This window comes from Castor canadensis, chromosome 9, assembly GCF_047511655.1.
Source record: "Castor canadensis chromosome 9, mCasCan1.hap1v2, whole genome shotgun sequence".
Classification (NCBI taxonomy): Eukaryota; Metazoa; Chordata; class Mammalia; order Rodentia; family Castoridae; genus Castor; species Castor canadensis.
The window spans coordinates 81,006,410-81,028,578 of record NC_133394.1 but is presented as its reverse complement, the minus strand read 5'-3'; the positions used below and the strand labels follow the sequence as shown (position 1 = coordinate 81,028,578).

At 37.6% G+C, this 22,169-nt stretch overlaps 1 protein-coding gene across 5 annotated transcripts in view; it reads right to left on the bottom strand.

Moving 5' to 3' along the window:
• Positions 1 to 21,419, bottom strand: part of LOC109679387 (broad substrate specificity ATP-binding cassette transporter ABCG2-like) — a 65,397-nt gene extending 43,978 nt beyond the window's left edge. For 2 of the 5 annotated variants that reach the window (XM_074041779.1, XM_074041783.1), the window contains exon 1: positions 21,048 to 21,419. The gene's annotated coding sequence lies outside the window, so the exon portion shown is untranslated. Of the gene's footprint in view, positions 1 to 2,871; positions 2,948 to 11,922; positions 12,034 to 21,047 lie in introns of all 5 variants that reach the window. The other 3 variants (XM_074041781.1, XM_074041782.1, XM_074041780.1) reach the window with 3 other exon arrangements.
• Between the last annotated feature and the right edge of the window lie 750 nt (positions 21,420 to 22,169).

Sequence of the window (22,169 nt, the reverse complement as noted above, 5' to 3'; positions counted from 1 at the left end):
TTGAACCAATATTTTTATATATATAATAGCTATCTATTGCTACAATTTCCTTTCTCTTCCCCATTTTTTTCTTTTCTTCTTCTCTCCCTTCCTTTCTTCTCCTTACCTTCCTCTCCTTCCCCCTCTTCCCCCCACTTGCCTGATCTCCTCAACTCTCACCATCCACTGAATAGTCTATTATACCAACTTTACATGTTACCCCATCCTTCCTATCTCCCAGTAATCCCTGACAATAGCACCCTCTCCCAGGATAACTGAACTACACTTTAACACACATTAGGGACTTATTACCCTATGGTCCCCACACCTCACACCCTTTTTCCCCTCATCCAATGCCTCCTTTCTGCCCCCTCCTCTAGAACCATCTTTTTAATTACTTAAGTATCCCTCTCCATCAAAGAACCATTATTCCCTGAATTCCCACTGCTATGGATAATATCACCAAGGGGTTCTCTATATGTTATGTAAATAACTGGTCTGATATTGAATGAGCAAATTTGTTATTGCTAGTAAATACCTCCAGGACAGGGAACAGAAATAGCACATCAAAGTAGCTAATGATAAGCCAGTCACAGCACAGTAATTAACTTAAAAGAAATATAACAGGTGATTAAAATCCTGAGTAGCCAATCAATAACATAGAAGCATGGCACAAAGTAGAAACATGGGGAGAAGAAGGCAGGGGAATACAACCCCTCAAAAGAATAATGATTCACTGGAAAATGAAGGAAATGAATACCCAGTTGCTGACAGCACTAGAATAATGATAATTATTGGAATAAAACTCTTCCATTATAAACAGAAACTCAAACAATATATGACCACCAAATCACCATTACGGAAGATTCTGAAAGAAGTCCTGCACACAGAAGACAAAATCAAACATAACCACAAAAGGATGGGAAGTATCAACCTCAAGAGAAGAACAAACAAATACAGAGAGAGTAGCATAGAACTGGTTGCACACACACAAATCCTTAAATAACAAAAAAGATCAGTGAGGTCCATAAGGAGATGCTTAAAGAGGATCTCAAAAAAACATCTCATAGAATTACTCAAGGAGGAGCTTCATGAGAAGCTTAAAGAGAACATGAGATAAACAACTCAAGGAATATCAAGACAACACAGTTAAAAAACTTGACAAGACACAGAAGCAACTAAATGAACTCAGAAAAGACTTCAACAAACTTCAAACTGAAATTAAGATTACAAAAAAGGAGATATATGAAGTAAAGAAGGCAGCGCATGATATGAAAGAGGAGTTCAACAAAGATATGGAAAACCTCAGGAAAAGAAACAGAAATCCTGGAAATAAAAACTTCCTTAAATCAAATAAAAAGTACAGTTGAAAGTCACTCCAGCAGACATGAACAAGTAGAAGACAGACTTAAAGGCTCAAAAACAAAATATATATTAAAGAAAAAACAGAAGAATCCTTAGATAAAAGACACAGGAGCTGCAAAAGGAATATGCAAACACACTGCAACTTCATCAAAAGACCAAACCTGTGAACCATGGGCCACAAAGTAAGAAAAGAGGGGCAAGCCAAAGGTACAGGCAGTGTATTCAACAGAATAACACCAGAAATGTTCTCAAATCTTGAGAAAGATATCTCCAGTCGGGTACAGGAAGCCTCCAGGGCATCAAACAGATATGACCAAAATAGAACCTCTCCATGGCATATTATCATTAAAATAACTAGGATAAAGAACAAAAAAAGAATACTGAACATTGTAAGAGAGAAAAACCAAATAACATATAAAGATAAACCCATCACAAAAACAGCAGTTTTCTCAACAGAAACCTTAAAAACAAGAAGGGCATGAGTGAGGTATTTCAAGCACTGAAAGAAAGCAATTTCAGTCCTAGGATACTCTACCCAGCAAAGCTATGATTCAAAATTGATGGAGGAATAAAACTCTTCCAAGATAAACAGAAAGTCAAACAATATATGACCACCAAATCACCATTACAGAAGGTTCTGAAAGGAGTCCTGCATTCAGAAGACAAAAACAAACATAACCACAAAAGGATGGGAAGTATCAACCTCAAGAGAAGAACAAACAAGTATATAGAGAGTAGCATAGAACTGGTTGCACATACACAATTCCTTAAATAACAAAAACAACTAAATGGTAGGAATCACTACATACTTCTCAATATTAACACTAAATATTAATGAACTCAACTCTCCCGTCAAAAGACACTGTTTTGGGAACTAGATTAAAAAGAAACAATCTGCTGTTTACAAGAAACCCACCTTATTGACAGAAACAAACACTATCATAGTGTGAAAGGGTAGAAGATGATTTACCAAGCTAATGGCCCCTGAAAACAGGCAAGGAGTATCAATACTTATATCCGATAAAGTGGACTTCAAATCTAAATTAGTCAGAAAAAGACAAAGAAGGATACTTTATACTAATAAAAAGAACAATAGATCATGAGGAAATAAAAATGATCAACTTACATTCATCCAATGTTGGTGTACCCAACTCCATTAAAAATACACTAATGGATGTAAAATCACAGATAGACCCCAACACAATGGTAATGATAGACTTTAATACTCCTCTATCACCAATAGATAGGACATCTAGACAAAAAAAATTTAAAAAGAAACTCTAGAATTGAATGACACCATAGATCTAATGGATCTGACAGGTATCTACAGAGTATTCCATCCTGTAGCAGCACATTATATACTCTTCTCAGAAGCTCATGGAACTTTCTCCAAAGTAGACCATATCCTAGTGCACAAAGCATATTTCAACAAATATAAGAAGACTGAAAAAACTCCATAAATATTGTCTGGACACAAAGCCATAAAATTAGAACTCAACAACAAAAAAAGCAACAGAAAATACTCACACAACTGGTGGCTAACAAAGCATTCCTCAATGATCAGCAGGTCACGAAAGAAATAATGGAGGCGATCAAAAAGTTCCTGGAATTTAATGAGAATGAAAACACAACCTATCAGAACTTGTGGGACACAGCAAAGGCAGTCCTAAGATGAAAGTTTATAGCCATGACAGCATATATTGAAACACAGAAAGATCTCAAATAAAATAACCTAATGCTGCCTCTCAGAAAAACACCAACAAGATAGACCTAAAACAAGCAGAAGGAGAGAAATAATAAAAAATGAGGGCCTAAACCAATGAAATAGAAAACAAAAAACAAACAAACAAACAAAAAAAACAAAAAATCAATGAAACAAAAAGTTGGTCATTTGAAAAACTAAACAGGATCAGGGAGCCCTTCCCTTGCAAATCTGACTAAAGTGAGGAAGGAAAAACCCAAATCAACACAATCAGAAACAAAAATGGGAAGATTACAACAAACAGCATGGAAATCAAGGGAATCATCAGGGAGTACTTTGAAAACCTAGATTCAAATAAATTGGAAAGGTTAGAAAAATGCACAAATTTCTAGATACATATGACTATCCAACATTGACCCAAGAGGATATTAATCACCTAAGCAGATCTATAGCATGCAATGAAATTGAAGCAGCAATGAAATAAATGTCTCTTAAAAAAGAAAACCCCAGGACCTGACATATTCTTCACTAATGCTACAACACTATTAAAGAAGAACTAATACCAACACTCCTTAAACTTTTCCACAAAATAGAAAGGAAAGGAGTACTGCTAAACTCATCCTATGAAGCCAGTATTGACACTCAGCCCAAAACTGGACAAGGACACACACACACAAAAGAATTACAGGCCAATCTCTTCAATGAACATAGATGCAAAACTCCCCAATGAAACAATGGCAAACCAAATTCAAGAATATATCAAAAGGATCATTCACCATAACCAAGTTGGCTTCATCCCAAGGATGCAGGGATGGTTCAACGCATGCCAAACAGTAAATATAATATACCATATTAACAAAAGCAAAGACCAAAACCACTTTATCAGCTCAATAGATGCAGAAAAAGCCTTCAATAACATTCAATATCTTTTAATGATTAAAAACTCTGATGAAACTAGTAATAGAAGGCATTTACTTTAACATAATAAAGGCTACCTATGTCAACCCATAACCAACATCACATTTAATGGGGAAAAACTGAAACCATTTCCCCCAAAGTCAGGAATGAGACAAGGATACCCACTTTCCCCACTTTAATTCAACATAGTCTTGGAATTCTTAGACAGAGCAATAAGACAGGAAGAAGAAATAAAAGGAATACAAATAGGAAGGGAAGAAGTTAAACTATTCCAATTCATAGACAACATGATCTTATATCTAAAAGACTCCAAAAACTCCACCAAAAAATTCATAAACACCATAAACAGCTTCAGCAATGTAGCAGAATACAAAATCAATTTACAAAAATCAGTAGCCTTTCTACACACCAAGAATGAACAGATTGAGAAAGAATATAGGAAATTAATTCCATTTACAATAGTCTCAAAAAAAAAACAAACCCTAGGAATAAACTTAACAAAGGATGTGAATGACCTCTACATGGAAAACTATAAACCACTGAAGAAAGAAACTGAAGAAGACTACAGAAGATGGAAATATCTCCCGTGCTCATGGATTGGTAGAATCAACATAGTAAAAATAGCTATACTACCAAAAGCAATCTACATGTTTAATGCAATTCCCCTCAAAATTCCAATGATATTCATCACAGAGATTGAAAAATCTACCCTAAAGTTCATTTGGAAGTACAAAAGACCACAAATTGCTAAGGCAATTCTGAGCAATAGAGCAACACTGGAGGTATCACAATATTTGACTTTGAACTATACTACAGAGCCATAGCAATAAAAACAGCAGGGTACTGGTATAAAAACAGATATGGAACAGAATAGAAGACCTGGGTATGAATCCATACAGTTATGTCCACTTAATTTTTGACAAAGGCACCAAAACCATAAGATGGAGAAAAGACAGCCTCTTCAACAAATGTTGCTGGGAAAAACTGGATGTCTTCCTGCAGAAAACTGAAACTACATCGATATCTGACACCCTGTACAAGAATCAACTCAAAGTGGATTAAGGACCTGAAATCTGAAAACTAGTGCAGTTAAGAGCAGGGAATATACTGGAATTAATAGGTATAGACAATGACTTCTTCAATAGAACTTAACTGGCTCAGCAACTAAGAAAAAGAATGGACAGATGTTACTACAGGAAATTAAAAAGCTTTTGCATAATAAAAGAAATGGTTTCTAAATTGAAGAGGCTTCCCACAGAATGGCAGAAAGTCTTTGCCAGCTATACATCAGACAAGGGACTGATAATCAGAATACACAGGGAACTCAAAAAACTAAACTCCCTCCCAAAAATCAGTGACTCAATGAAGAAATGAGTCATTTCTTCAAATGAACTGAAAAAAGCCTTTTTAAAGGATGAAGTCCAAATTGCTAAAAAAAAAAAGAAAAAATGAAGAAATGCTCAACATCCCAGGCTGTAAAGGAAATACAAATCAAAACCACATTAAGATTCCACCTCACTCCTGTTAGAATAGCTACCATCAAGAACACAAACAACAACAAATGTTGGTGAGGATATGGGGGTGGAAAAGGAACTGTCATTTCCACTCTGTGGGTGGGAATGTAAGCTAGTACAACCACTATGGAAAACAGTACAGAGGTTTCTTAAAAAATTAAAAATAGACCTGCCATACCACTCCTAGGGATAAGCAAAGGGATCTGAGTCAGCTTACAACAAAGGCACCTGCACACCTATGTTTATTGCAGCACTATTTATAATAGCTAAGCTATCAAAATAGCCAAGATGCTCCAACTCATCTACTATCATTAAGAAAATGTGGTATTTATATAGAGGGGAGTTTTACTCAGCCATAAAGAAGAATGAAATTTTGTCATTTGCAGGTAAATTGAACTGGAGAACATTATCTGAAATGAGGTTAGCCAGGATCAGAAGGCCAAAGCCACTAGACCTAATACAAATGCAGTAATATTATGAAACACTGGTCACACTATGGGAAGGTCATGCCTGGGAGGGATAGGGTAAAAGAAGGAAACTGAGAACTTAAATATAGTTGATATACTCTCTATACAAGAATAAGTACAGAAATCTTAAACTGGCTGAAATGACCATAAGAAAGTGACTAAGGAAGAATGAAGAAAATTAGAGGAGATGAACCATTTGGGGTTATAATACATATATACATAGAAATATCACAAGTTAACTCCCTGTGTAGCTACCTTTATCACAAAAATGCAAAAATGTCTTGTTTTTCTTTTTATCTTTTATCTTCCACAAAATCAGAGAATAGTAGTGCAGAACAGGATCTTCCCAGGAGTGGAGTTGGCACCAGAGAGTGGGGGGAGGTGGAGGCAAAAGAGGGTAGGTGGGTAAATATGGTGCAAAAAAATGCGTACACATGTATGAAATGCCAAAATGATACCTGTTGAAACTATTTCAGGAATCAGGGGAGGGGGGATAAAGGAGGGTGGTGGAGGTGGTGAATTCAAGTATGATATACTTGATGTATTGTAAGAACCTTTGTAAATGCCACAATGTACCCCACCCAGCATGACAATAAAGGGAAAAAAATAAACTTTTCCATTAAACAAATTATAAAAGCCCCTTAAAATTCTTAATTAGAATAATACCTAAGGCAAACTGACTTGTAAAATGGTTTGAAATGCTGACTGCAATAAATTTAGTTTGCATTTATATATTTATTTATTATTTTTGGTGGTACTGAGGTTTGAATTCAGGGCCTGGAGCTTGCTAGACAGGTGTTCTATATCTTGAGTCATGCCTCTAGCCCTGTTTTGCTTTAGCTACTTTTCAGATAGGTTTTCGCATTTTTTTCAGGGGCAGCCTCAAGTCATGATCCACCTACTTAAGCCTCCCACAAGGGATGCAAGGCCCATACCGCCATGCCCTGCTTATTAGTTGAAATGAGGCTTTCTTGAATTTCTGCCCACCTGACCACATACTGTGATCCTACTGGTATCTACCTCCTAACTACCTGGGATTGCAGGTGTGAGGTCCATGCCCTGTCCTAGTTTTCGTTTTTAAAAGGTAAGGTCATCCATGAAGAACTTTCTCTTGGCTTCTGATGGAGAGGCTGCTCCAAACAACTCATCCTCCTGAGAACAACCACACGAGGACAAAGCATGAGAGCAACTGTGTGAAGAGTTCTGTGATGACAGCAGCCAGAGCAGCCAGGACTGGAGCAGCCAAAGTCCTGGAAAGGAGGGAACGGCACAGAGGCAAACTCTACCCCTGTGCCCTTTCCTCTCCTGGTATTTGCACACACAAACTGCATGTGCACAGGGACAATTCAGGAACACCAGGCAGAGAGGCTGCTACAGGTATTTTCCTGAAGCTTCTAATAATTCTGAACAAACATTTCAACAGTCTCTCAGCTGGGAGACAAAATTTGGAGGTGTTAGCCTAGGAAAGACAAAGAACCCTGGAATCCCCAAGCTTTGAGATCTCAGAAGAGTTATACCCTGCTTATATCATCAAACCCAAAACAGACCAGCCACTACCTAATCAAGGTGATGTGCTCAGACTTTGCAAGAAGACAGCTAAATCTACCTTCAAAAATAAGTCAAGCAAAATTTCAATAAAAAAATTTCACTTATGGCAGAAAACATGACCTAAACTTTCAAAAGTGAAAACATAGAAACAGAGCCACAGGTAATTCAGAGTAGAGTTATAAAACATTGACATTAAAACAACTAGCCACGTTTTCAAAAACAGGGGCTGGAGGCATGACTCAAGTGGTAGAACACCTGTCTAGCAAGTGCAATCCCAGTGCTGCTGAGGGAGAGAGAGAGAATATTGAACAAAATGAAAAGGTATATTATCACCAAAGAACCAGAATCAATTTAAAACAACCAAACTTGAGAATTAATAGATGAGTTTGGCAGGAGTTTTACACAGTTTAAGAAAGATAATTAGTGAACTTTAAGGATAATGCATAGAAAATATCCAGAATGAAAGTACTGAATGATGAAAATTATCACCATGGAAAGAGAAAAAAGTCTAACATGACAAGAAAGAGAACTAAATGAAAAAGCATAAGAACCTAGGGGATATGAGGAAAAGGGTATGGCATAGCTGCACCTGGAGACTTGTGACAGGATGAGACATGGTACAGGATCAGCATTTAAAAGAAACACTCATCTAGGCTTGAGAGTCAGGAAGTGGCGTTGTAAATGTTTAGAATGCATTGGGCCCAGGGTTCCAAAACACAAAAAAGAAAAATGAAGAAAAGGAGAAGGAGAGGAGGAGAGGAAGAAGGGAGAGGAGGAGAGGAAGAAGGAAGAAAGAAAGGAGGGAGGGAGAAGAGGCAGGAAATAAGGAATAAGGCTTTCTTTTCTTTTCTTTTTATTGAAGGTCCTCAGCTCAGGGCCTCACTCTTGCTAGGCAGGCACTCTATCTCTTGAGCCACTTCACCAGCCCTGCAAAGAAGAATACTGCCCAATTATATTACAAAACGGATAAAGGTTTCAAGTCACAAATTGAGGAAGTGCAGGATAAATACAAGAAAACCATACACAGGCATGTCATAGCAAAAGCTCAAATTAATCTCTGAATAATTGTTTCTATTTCCCAAAACTTAGCATTTGCAACACTCTATTCATTTTAAAACTGGAAAAGTAAGAAAATATTAACAGATTATAACTAGGAAATTAAAGCTGAGTTTTAATCTGTGAACACAGGCAATGGAAATAATCAGTAAAAATTCTATTCCCATGAAGTAGTGAAGAAAAGGTACAAGTAAGTAAGAACTTTTGTCCTTTACTTAAAAAACTTTGTAAGCCATCTCCCTACCGTCAGAAACCAAAATATCCAAATTCAACACCAGTCATCACTTCTCCTGCTGCCACCCCCATGTGATGCTCAGCCAGTGGGGACACTTTTCTAAACTTCTCCCAAGACTTACTAAGACAATCAAGTAGCATATTGCTTGACTTTAAATAACTCATTGACTCAAGATGGAGATGAGTTTTTGTGGCTTTCTTCTATAGAAGGCCACAGCTGGAGCTCAAATACCCAAGAAAAATCACCCATGCCTACAGAAACTAAAGGCTAAGATTTAATACAGAAACAATGTCAGAAGTCTGTGAGTAAAGTCTGCTTTCCCTGTGACTGGGCTAAGTGTGCAACTCACATGGCCAAACAGCTGCTTAGTTCCTCACGAGGGGTCTCACAACCTTCCTCAGAGAGGTGCTGGGCCTTCATAATTCACAAGTCACAAGTCACAAACTAAGACATTAGACAGGTGTGACCAAGGCACACCATCCAGATGAAATATGTTACATAAAAAAGGAAGGAAGGAGGGAAGGAAGGAAGGGAGGGAGGTTGGGAGGGAGGGAGGGGAGGGAAGGAGAGAGAAAGGGATAGAGATAGGAAGGGAGGGAGGGAGGAAAAGGAAGGAAAGCAAAAGAAAAAACAGAGAAAGGAAAGAAACTTTATTTCTAACACCAATACGGAAGACAAAACAGTTTATGGTAAGGACAACACCTCAGCATCACACCAACCTCAAAGTAGCCAGGCTCTAGTGGATATAGCAGATTGGGATTAGATGACCCAGTCTGTAACAACTGCCTTGAAGTACACATTAATCTTCCCCTTTGGTCATCAGCTTTCTGCTCATGTGTGCTGCTCTCATTTGGATTAGCACCATTATCTTTTATTGTAAAGAAAAACACCCAGATCGAATATACATTTCCCTGTAGCAAAAATCAGCCTTCACTTTGTTGCTGCTTCCTGGTTTCCAGAGCATTGCTGATATTAACTGGGTTTTTCTCGATGTGTCCAAACTCTCTGCAGAAAGTGGGTCTTAGGACTCTTGGATAAACTGTGGATCTTAAGTCCTTAGAAAAAACCTCTGGCAGGCTTCAGAATCTACCTGCCCCCAGCTCCTCATGTTATCTGGGCTGGTTAGAAATCTTAGCCAACTTGAAAAGCCCTTAAAATGAGATCATAGGATTTCTTTGCCCTTTTCCAGCTATCCATTTACTGGCAGACCCTCTCTTTGTTAACTGATAATCCAGGAAAGCAATTTTAGGAATGGGCTTCTCCACTCACAGGGGTTGGGGAAGGGAGGTGGAGTGGGGAGAAATCCACTTTAAAAGATTGGAAATGCATCCACAAATATACATATATTTAAATTTCAACTAGGGCTCTTCAGAGAGATTTAAAGGCAGCTGCCACTCTGGGTCATTCTTTTTAGGTGTCCTGGAGCAAACTTTCTTATTATAATGTTAAATTCTCTGCCTAGAGATGAATATGCCCCCATTTTTTCTTTTGAACAGGTGCTGATGACCCCAAACTGAGCATGTATACCCTCTACTTGTGTTCAGTTTTCCTTTTATGAATATGTATAGGTTTCCTCAATAAAAGCCCCTGTTTTCTTTATTTGAGGAGGGAATACTGCCTTGAAAATGATCTCCGAGTTCCCCTTACCTGTTGAAAGTAACAAATCTCTCCCCACTGTCTTAGTCCCTAATCATACTGTTTGGCTTTGCCCTTGCCAACATGTGAACCCATGATGTTACCTTCTAATTAGTGAGGCCACAATTTCACTTTTTTAAAAGTGGGAAAAGTAGTATCTATTATACATACCTATTATGCTAATAATCTTTATATTAATAATCTGCATTAAAAATACCAGTTTCCTCTACTTTTCACTTCATACTTTTAATTGTATATTCCTCTTTAATCAGAGTGTAAAACTCATACAATGAAAACTGTAGGAGGATAGGAAAAGGACCCAGGTAGATTTTAAGACCTCACATGTTGGTAGATAGGAAAGGAATCTCAGGTCAAGAGTTGAACGAGCTTCCTTTAAATTGTTTTCCTAGAGGTGATTCTTCTGTATGGAGAGTTGTTCTGTGGTAAGTGTATACCTCCTTCAGCTATCTACTGAAGTTACCACCAAGAGATCAAAATGGTCACAGGTGATTGCTCCACCTGATACATAGAATGGAAAAAATTATACAAAATAGGGAATTTTAATTTCCGTAAATTGTTATTTCTTGAACTTAAAAAAATGTCTTCAACTGATCAACGGTTTTCACATTGTCCCTCATTTCACAGATCCACCCTAACTCTATATTCCAAGGTTGCTTGGTAATAATTTGGATTTTTGACAGATAGGAAGAGACCTCATCATGGAAGATATCTATGCTCAGTGAGACACTAAGGCCTTTAAATCAGAAAAGGCTCATGTTGCTAATTATGTCTCTAAGAGATCTTGCACATCAGCCATTGTGTAGAGAGTGCTAGGGAGGGGAAGACAAGTTTAGAAACCAGTTAAGTTAAGGGGCTGTCACCGAAAACCAGAATAGACAGCCTTGGACAAGGTGGTGGGCCTGGGTACTGGCAAAAGAACATCAATTTCAAGACATCTAGGGAGGAACATTTTTAAAATCAGACAAGACTCCCTGGACAACAAACTTCCCCAATCCCTTTGGGTCTTTCTTATACAATAGTGTGTTGCCTTAGGTTTTCTTAAATGCTGACTTAGGAAAGGAAAAACCCTTTCCTCCTCTCCTCTCTGACATATCCAGTTAAGACTCTGGAAATTAAAGTGACAACAGGCTAGGAGTGCTTCTCAGTAGTAGAGTACAGACTTAGCATATGCAAAGCCTTGGGTTGAGACCCCAGTACTACTCTAGACCCTCATTCAATAAAGCACCCAAGTGTGAGTAGGCTGTTTTCTGAGAAAGCTATCACACACAATTATAAAGTTTAATACCAAGGCAGCTACAATGATTTCAGATTCCAGATAAAAATCTCTCTCCTGGCCTCCCCATTCATTAATCTACTTTCCTCTTCTGCTCTTGCCCTCCACAGTGTCCTAACAGCACTCTGCCTTGTTACTGTGAATGAAGACACCTTCCTCTCACTCCTACCTCTCCAGCTCACTCCTTCCGGTATGACCTTCTAACTTACCAACTCAATCAATGAGATGGTTTTTCAGACTTTCAAATGGAGATAAAGTAGATGGTGAGATGGTCTGGAGTTCACAGGAAGATATTAGAGATGCTCACAGGGCGTTAAGTCCTGGGACCAGACAAGGTAAGAAAGAGAGACACTGTTACTTTACCTTGAAGCACTTGAAGGAATATAAGTTGCATTGTATGGGTATATAGTTTTAGAGAAGTTTTAAAGGGAAACTAAAATGCTTTTGGATGAGGACAGAATTTATAAAGTAAGCTTTGTCCTTAAAGATTGTTCCATAATGGGAAATGAAGGATGGGGAAAAACCCCAAAGTTTCCAGAAAATTGCAACATGTATGAGTAGGTCTTAAAACTTATATAAAAGATGGAAGTGATATAAAGTTTATGTACATGACTAAGATGGCTATGAATTGAGCTCTCTGAAGAATTTTCTAAGGGAGTTAAGAATGTGGCTCAAGTGATAGAGTGTCTGCCTAGAAGCATGAGGCCCTGCACTGTGAGCAAACTCCAGTACTGTGAAAAAAACGTTTCTTCTAAGGTCAAATTTTAATGTGCTCATGTAAAATTAAAAACTAATCTTCTATGTCTAAAGCAATGAGACTATCTTGAGATTTATTTTTATGCTAATAGCTACATTTGAAAAAACCTGGCATAAAATAAATATTTTATGTTTGATCAAGATACTTGCTTGTGTTTTCTGCAAATTTGCCAGGCTTTTGACGACCTAAAACACTGAGTTTTATTTGAATCAGTGTTCATTTAAATATCTGTTTATGTCATAGTTTTTTAAATGATCACCTTATAACTGTGGTTAAATAAACAATTATTATTTTAAGTTGTTTTAATACATTTAGTGCCATATATGTTTGTGACTAAAAATATTTAGAGCTTGATTGTCTAAATTTTATCTAAATGTTGTGCAAAAAATAGTCAAATTAAAAATGTTTAAGTTTGGTTGGATGCCAGTGGCTCACGCCTGTAATCCTGGCTACTCACGAGGCAGAGATCAGGAGGATCATGGTTTGAAGCCAGCCCAAGGAAATAGTTCTCAAACCCTATCTCTAAAATACTCAACACAAAAGGACTCACAGTGTGGCTCAATTGGTAGAGTGTCTGCATAGCAAACACAAGGCCCTGAGTTCAAACCTCAATCCCACCAAAAAAAAAAAAAAGTTAAATACATGTAAAATGACCAGCTAATGCTCTCTATTATCCAACATGTACTGCATTTAAACCTTCAAATATAAAATGGTGAATAAAATTTTTGGTATTTCTTTGTAATCAGTACCATTCAGATGTAAAAAACCTACCTTGTGGGCAGTCCTTTCCAAATTAAAACCTGGCCTACAAATGTTTATCTTAACCACCTGAGTGTCACTGTATCTGTGAGATGCATTTGTTAGTTAAAAAATAAGTATATTTGGGATCCCTGGCACTCTTCATCTAACTGATAAGAGATACAAGATTTTGATTGTTCTCTGTACTCATACATCTATTATCTTACTTAGCCAAAGATTCTAAATTTTACTCCAAATGTAAAGCAGAATTAATACATATCATGTAACCATGATGCCCATTGTTACTGAATCCTTTGATTATTAAATGTATTTACATTCCCCAAGTACATAATCCTTGTAGAATGCAAAACTTAGGAGAACACTTTACTAAGCCAGCATCCTTCCAATTAGAATTTTTTGTGATGCTGGTCTTTTACAAGCTTGGGTCCCTTGGTTCCTAATTGTAACAAGGAGAGCTTGATGGTGCTGGCATAAGGCCGTCAATTATAATTATTATCCTAAAAATACTGTAAGCAATGTAAATAACGACACTCTTTCGTCAATTGCTAAACTGTTTTTTTTAAACTTTAACCACAACCATTCTAAGTTTTTGTTGTTGTTGTTTTTGTTTGGTTTTTTTTTTTTTTTTTTTGTCATCTACAGTCTGGTCCTTCTCTGGAGCACTTGCCATCAGGCTCATAGAGCATGACTCTAGCAAGTATTGCCTGTCAAATTAGTTGGCTTTTAAAATTTTTGTTTTGTATATTCCATATAAAATTTTGTAGCTACTGTCTACTGACATTCTGAGAAATACAATCTCTCACAATAGCAGCCTGAGCAGACTTTTTGAGATAATAGGACATCACTGACAGGCCAGATAGAATTAAACTTAAAAATGGACACCAGGTAATTGAAATTCAAATTTCATCTTAATTGAAATTTGGCCAAAAGGGTTTTATTGACACTGATTTTCACATGACCAGTCTATCTGTGACATAAATTCAGATCAGAACATCTGGGAAAAGGTTCATCCTGGTGATGAGGGAAAAACCACATCAAGGTTAGTAGATATTTTCAGAGAAAACTTCAGAAACAACAACTTCTCAGTAAAGAAGAGAAGGTGTTAAGAGTCCAAATGGAGTCACTTCTGTCAAGAGTTATGAATAAAGGGGTTCTCTAATAGAGAACAGGTGTTTAATAGGACACCTCTAATAGAAGGAAAACTCATACTTTTGGCCAAGGCCCTCTGTTTAAATAGAGACAAAAGTGATTATTTTTATTGACTCCAAATGCACCTTTTTAGTAGTCAATACTCATGTAGTTATTTTAAATAAGTGGGTCCCCCACAATTTATCCAATTGGATGTCTTCTTTTATTCTCTCTTCTATTCTGCTTTAGTTTTAGTTTCTAGTTTCGACTTAGGATTAAGCAACAGGTTCTCTTGACTTATATACTTGAGTATTTATAATTTTTTCCACTTCTCATGTGCTAGTTTAGTCCCTGCCAAAAAACCTGCAAAGTCAGACTGGCTGACAACCTAATTTCTCCATGATTAATGAATGTTCAAGCACAAGCCAGGAATTGTAACAGGTACTCATACTACTGTTTGCTAAAAAGCACTGACCCCTACTTAGGCCCAGGAATTAACCAAAAATAGGACAAATACTTGGCATCCTGCCTCGAGTTTTGTGTCTGTTTTTTCCTCTAAGCCATTCACTCTAAAACCACCTTGGAATCCAGGAACGACAGGACTGATTGATAACATCTTTAGCAGCAGGGACAGAGGAAGGGAACAGTTGAAGCTCCTTAGGACAGATCACCCTCCAGACATAAGCAATGACTTTGCTTATCCTTACCAGACTGTTCCCCTGGAGTGGTGATTGTGGTAACAACTCTCCAGAGCCCCTCCCCAAACCAGGACTGAGATGAAGGCCAACACCTGTGACTTGAACTGTTCAACTATGCATAATTCTCACTCCCTGCTTTAATTATGTCTCTGTTTCAACCTATAGCTCAAGTCTGTACTCAGTGCTTCTGGGCTGAAGTGCTTGCTGTCCTCTTCCCCAGCTGGCTGTCCCGTGTAATAAACCTCCTTTCTCTGCCCTTCACCACTATTCCTCTTCATCTGACATGTTGGGGTGAGTGGTTGGTTCTGACATGAGGGACCCTGAATTCGGGGCTGGGGACAAAAACTAGGTTTCATTGTCACAAAACTATCACAGCTCCTATTCATTGTAAAGTCTTGTTTTCCCATAAATTCCTTCTCCTTCCATCATATCCCTTATAAACATTGTCAAATTCTAGCCTCTCCTTTGAGTCATATTTTTCTTTGAACCTGGGATTACACTTTCTCCTGCTAATCTGATTTTTGTCAGTTAAATTCACATGCCTCTAAACACTCACCCTAAAAGGAGGCAAAGAGTTTCCTCCTCTGTATTGTAGACCAAGAAAGTTCAAGGACTGAGCCCTGAGGTTATGCCTTAAACAGCAGAGATTAGGAAACACCAGGTACAGCTATTGAACTTGTCAAAGTAAAAACTTAGCTGTTTACTTAGATCCTAATAATTACGCAACAAATCACATGCAATAATCTGGGTTCTTGATGTGTTAAAAAAAAGTCTACAAATAAGAACCGAAAAAGTGATTCTCTTATATATTGCAACTCAACACAATGGGGCAGATTAAAAAGTATCTATTCTTGTTTTTTTCAGCAGCATGTACGGGACAGAAAATAAGGGGTAGGTCCTGTCCAAGATATACATTAAGATGATAGTGGGTAATAGAAATGTAGGAGAAATGACTGAAAAACTCAAGTTTTAACGTTACTTAATTTTAATTCACTTAAAATATAAATAGCTACATTGCTTGATGGCTGCCATAGTGGACAATGAGGAACTGTTTACTCTCTAAGAAACAATTATTCTGGCTATGCAACTTACAATTTTACAAAGCCATAAAATATTCATCTATTTGCTGTATCTTATATCAAATGAATTAATTCCTGTGTTTCAGAACAGCATAAAACTTAGGTTTTAATACATGTCTACACTGCATAATGTTTAAATCAGGCCCAAAATGCCGATTTCCTCAAACATCAATTCTTCATGGTAAAAACATTAAAATCTTTATTGTAGACTATTGAAATATACAATGAATAAATATTATCTGTAGTCACTCATGTATGATAGCACCAAGAGGGTTTTCTTTGGAGTGGTGTCAGTGGTCAATACCCTGAAAGCAGAGTTTATACAACAATGTTCTCAATTCTGAAAACTGCATTTGCAGAGACTAAATCTTACTGTTTACTGTTGTCACTTTTACTGGGAAGATGATAAGAAGAAAATTAGGCTGAAATGTGAGTAGAGTTAGCAGAGGATGCTCTACCAAAACATACTTTTTCTTTTTTGATAAGTCACTAATGTGCATCAGTCTTTAATTTCCCAAAGATCCCCTGCTGGCTTTCCTGAGTATCTTGTCATTCTGGAGGGTCAGGATGTCCAGGTTGTGTGAGGAGAAGAAAGGAAGGAGACCATATAGTCCAGGTCCCTCCATGTTTCCATGGTCAAGATTTAGCTCCTGACCAGACATTTGTGGCTTTTAATGGCCTTTCCTTAAGTCTCTTGCCTCCTTTCTTCCTGCCCCTCTCTGAAAGCTAAATTCAAGCATAATGAACTGCATGCATCTTCCCACAGCTCTTTCAGGATTAATCTCAACATTCTATTTTAATAGCTGCAAATAAGACAAAACTCTGTGGTTATTCTTTTTCTATTTTCTATTCCCAAAAAATTTATAAGAATTTTGTTCAAATAATTTTAACCTGTAATAGAAAACATTGGAACATATTTGGTCACCAATAGGTACATCAAGTGGGAAGACAGACTGTCAGGCTTTGAAAACAAATCATGATTTACCATATTCACAGTCATAAAGATGAAATATAAGAATTATGACCAGAACTTTAAAGACCTCTGGTACACGATTAAGAGACTATCTTAGGAGTTTTTAGAACAGAAGACAGTGTTGAGATACAGAGGAAATGCCTAAGAAACCTCTTTACTGAAATGATGGCAGAAAATTCCCCAAATCTAGTGAAAGATGTGGACATCAAGGTGCTGAAAGCATTTAAAGCCTGATATGAGCAGAAAAGGACTATCCACATCACATTAGAGTTAAAATGTTAAGAGTACAGGTCAAAGAACAGTGAAAATTACATGAAGAACCAAGTTTCTTGTAAATGTAAACCTGAGTAAACCCAACAGAACATGAAATATTTTAAGCCCAGAGAGATAAAAACTGTCAACCAAGTGTATATATAACAAGCAAAGTTTCCTTTAACATCAAAGGAGAAATAAAGACCTTCCAAGATAAGCACAAACTAAAGCAATCCATGACTACTAAGCCAGCATTGCAGAAGATACTAGAAGAAATCCTACACACAGTGGAAGAAGAAAGAAATGCACAGAAATGACAGTTAAAAACAAGTTTCACTAGAGAATAAACAAATGAGAATTAGGAAAAAAATCAAACACTGTGAACTCAGTAAACCAGGAAATGTCTAAGATAATAAGTAAAGGGGAAAAAGAACACATAGTATTCAAAACAACCAGAAAAGAACACAATGACAAAGTTATAGGAATTAGCACATTCTTGTTAATAATAACTCTGAATATTAATAAGCTTAATTCTCCAGTGAAAAGATGTAGACCATATGACTGGATTATAACACAAATGTTTGCTGTGTGTAAAGCAGATCAATTATAGGCAAAGACAAACAGAGACTAAAAGTGAAAGAATGGAAAATGATACCAAGCAAATGGAATCTGAAAGCAAGAGGAAACAGCTATACTCTTATCTGATAAAGCAGACATCAAGCCAAAAATTAGTCAGAAAGATGAAGAGGTATGAAAAATGTATCAAGGAATTATACCATTAATATACACTAAAAAAGTTTTTTTTAATTGCTGTGCTGGGTGGCATTTATAAAAGTTCTTACAATATATCAAATATATTGTACTTGAATTCACCCCTCCACCATTCTCCTTCATCCCCCTTCCCACCATTCCTTGAACAGTTTCTACAGATATCATTCTTCCATTTACATATATGTGTACACATATCTGCACTGTATTCACCCTCCTTCACCATTTCCCCTCCACCCTTCTCCCACTGGTGTCATTCCCACCTCTAGGCAGACTTGCTCCCCACTCCTCCAAAAAAAAGAAGAAAAAAGTGGTATTTTGATTATTCAAGCTAGCTGCACAGTTCCTTGTGGCACTTCCATGTTTATATGTATTTTAGCCCAAAAAGGTTTTTAAAGAAGATAATTTCTTTTATTTTTCTATTGCCTTTGCTAGGCCTATAATTACTTAGAGACTTGATTTTTAACAACCAGGATTCTTTTAAGCATTTATGTTTTTAAAGCTTTTAAATGATCACTTTATAATCCTGGTTAAATCTGGTTTATAACTCTAGTTAAACAACTATTATTTAACATTATAATAATATATTTGACATCCTATATATCTGTGACTAAAGATGTGTACACATCTGAGGGCTAAAAATGCTGTGTGTCTAAGTTTTGTCTAACTTGTGCAAGTGTGTAGAGTTGACAGTATATGACTTTCATATATGCAATGTAACCAATAAGTGCTCTCTTGTATACAATACTTATTGTATCTCGAAGTGAAACCTACAAAATAGTCAATGAAATGTTCAGCATTTCTTCTGTTTGTATTTGGCACCATTCAGATGGAAAAACCCTTGTCATTTGGACAGTCCTGCCATTTAAATCCTGGACTGACCTGCTTGCTTTGACTAAGCATTTTGTTATTGTATATATGAGTTGTACTTGTACATGGGGTAATAAGTCTACTTGTGGTCTTTAGTACTGTCTCCTAAACATATGAATAATAAAAGAAAAAGGAAAAAAAGATAAAAGGTCACTCTAGATGAAAAATGGGGAGCAGATGGAGAAAAGCAAGCTGAGATAAAGGGGAGCAGTTCACACTTCTACAGTGGGATGGGAAGCAGATGACAGTGCTTTTGGACTTCACTGGTGCAGAGGGAATGGAGAGGCATGGACACATGTGAGACATTTAGGGACTAGAACAGACAGGGCTGGGTGTTTGATTGGATGTGGGGTTTCTGGTGGGGAAGGTTAAAATAAAAGAGAGATGTTATTCAAAAAAAAAAAAGAGATCTAAGGTTTTCCTTTGATGTTTTTCAATACTATGAATCTCTTCAGGCTTGTTAAAGGCAGAGGTATCCTATAGAGCCATAGATTCTCAGCTACACATTAAATGTAAAAGCTAAGTTAATAGATACAAAGGGTTTCTATGTAGCTGTGATGCTAATTTACACTGGCTTCTTAGGTATATCTGTGTTTTCAATTTTATAGTACAAAGCATAGGAGAACACTTTGTATATCTGGTGCCTTCCCAACTAAAAATTGTTAGCAGTAATAACTTTTTCAGAGTTTTGTTTGTGTGTCCCTAATTGTGTCATGACCATCATCTCTGAACAAAGATACCTAGTCATGCCCAAACACTTTGCCTTTTATATCTAAGAGGGAAACTGTTGAGAAGCTCCTATGAATTTAAGTAAATGGAGTAGGTAAAGAATACTATGGGAAGGGAGTGTCCCTTTCTTTGTAGTACAGTGACTCTGTTTGCCTTCAAAGTGCCTTAAGACTGAGATCCCAAAGCCTTTACTTTCTAGAGCCTTTCTTTTAACCATTCAGGCTAATTTAAGGGACTGAATACAGGTGAATTACCAAATACTACCTCAGCCTAATAACTGATTTGTTGCCAAAAATAGCAAATTTCTGCTCTAAATAGTTCCAAGGCCTTACCCATAAATGCCAGGAAAAGCTTCTGAAGAGCTAGCAAGTTTTCCCCTTTGTTTTCATTGAACTATGGGGCTGATCCATCCCTCTGTATTAAGGCACCCAGCATGCAGCTTCACTAAGAGCAGAGAGTTCTTCAGGCTGCCCATGTCAATTCTCCCTCATGGCAGCATGCAGTAGGCTGCATTTTATTGTCTATTTATCAAACTTATGCTCACTTCAGATGCTTCATGGATGCTTAATAACTCTAAATGCAAAGATTGCTTTTGCACATGTGTGTATTGTAATCTATCTTGATGCAAAAGAATGTCTTTCCTAAGGGAAGTCCCAAAGAATGCCCTGGGCTTAGAAGAAAAATGTCCAATAAACATTTGTGACTATGAATCTGTATGTTTTTCTGAAAAGGAATGAGCTTTTACATTTCTACCAAAATACAAGAAAGAAAAAAAAGGCAACATTACAAAAACATTAATTTTCTTTTAACTTTTTTATCTTAAACGTTTATCTTTTTTTATCTTATACTTTTCTGTATTGTTTGACCTTTTTTAGTACTATTTTTAATAAATATTGTAATAACCTGGCTAATTTTTTAAGTTAATTATTAGAATTCAGCTATCCACAAGAAAACTATGTAAGATTGCTCAATACCTCTTTAGCAAGCCATGCAAAGTCCCCAGTCAAATTTCATACCATGAGAATAAGAAAAAGAATAGACCGAGCTATCCCTTAAAGTCTGATGTCAACAAATTTCTCCTCTCCCTGTAGTAACTCGCGATCTCAGTAAGTTTTATCCATCCGACATCAACTACACTCCTCTGGGCTCCCTTACCAGCCAGTCCACAACACATGCCAGGTCAGAGTCCCTGGCACCACATCCGAGTGGAGTGCGGGGGACGGTCCTTTAGTCAGGTCTTTTCAGCAACATGCTATTTTCTCACAAAATGCACACACAACACCCGCCGCCCTCTTCTGCCACCCTCCGCCCATTTACTCACCAGGTTTAATGAATCGCACTGCAGGTAAGCAGGGCTAAGAACTCAGGACGCGTGTGCTCAGAGACAGGACAGTGACTGTTACGACACAGGATGACATGGGCCTTGTCAACATGCCCCAGGCAGCAGTGACTTTGAGCGTCTGTGCTGTGCTACTGAAACTGAAAGCTCCCCAAAGGCCCTGGCTCTGGGGTCCTCTGCTTGCGGAGGACTCAGTCTGCGCTGCCCTGGGGACACAGTGCATAGCGTCCTTGGAGGGCGCTGCGGGGGCTGCGGGCGGTGGTGCCGACCTGGCTTCAGATGCCCACCTCCTGCTGAGCACCCTGCCTGCAGTGACAGCCTCTTCCTCCTCTGTGGTTTCCTGGCAGGCTGAGACTCAGGGTGGGGCGTCCCCTGCAGGGCTGGAATTTGCGCCCTGGGGTTAAGAGGACTGCCCAGGAACCACAGTACAACCCTGAAACGCCCTGTCTTTTACAGATTTGGAAAATGAACAGAGGTAGAAATGTTATTAATAGGGAGAGGAGAGCACAGGGTGGGGGTGGGGTGCAGGGGAGAAGTGCAGGACAGAGGTGGTGGGGTTTTGATTTCTTGGTTCACACAATTTTCTTTACATAGTAGACTAATGAAGAAATAATGTTTGACAGAACTCTGGCAAACCTGACTAAAATGGGGAGAGAAAAAAACCCAAATCAGTAAAATCAGAAATGCAAAAGGGGAGATAACAACAAACACCACGGAAATCCAAGAAATCATCAGAGACGACTTTGAAAGCCTATACTCTAACAGATTTGAAAATCTTGAAGAAATGGACAGATTTCTAGAAACTTAAAACCACACAAAACTAAACCAAAAAGATATTAATCACCTGGCTAGATCTATAACACGAAAAGAAATTGAAGCAGCAATAGTCTCCCAGAAAAGAAAAGTCCAGGACCTGATGGATTCACTGCTGAATTCTATCAGACCTTTAAAGAAGAACTACTACCAACTCTCCTTAAACTGTTCCACAAAATAGAAAAGGAAGGAATACTGCTTAACTCATTTTATGAAGCCAATATAACTCTCATCACAAAACCAGACAAAGACACCTCCAAAAAGGAGAACTACAGTCCAATTTCTTTAATG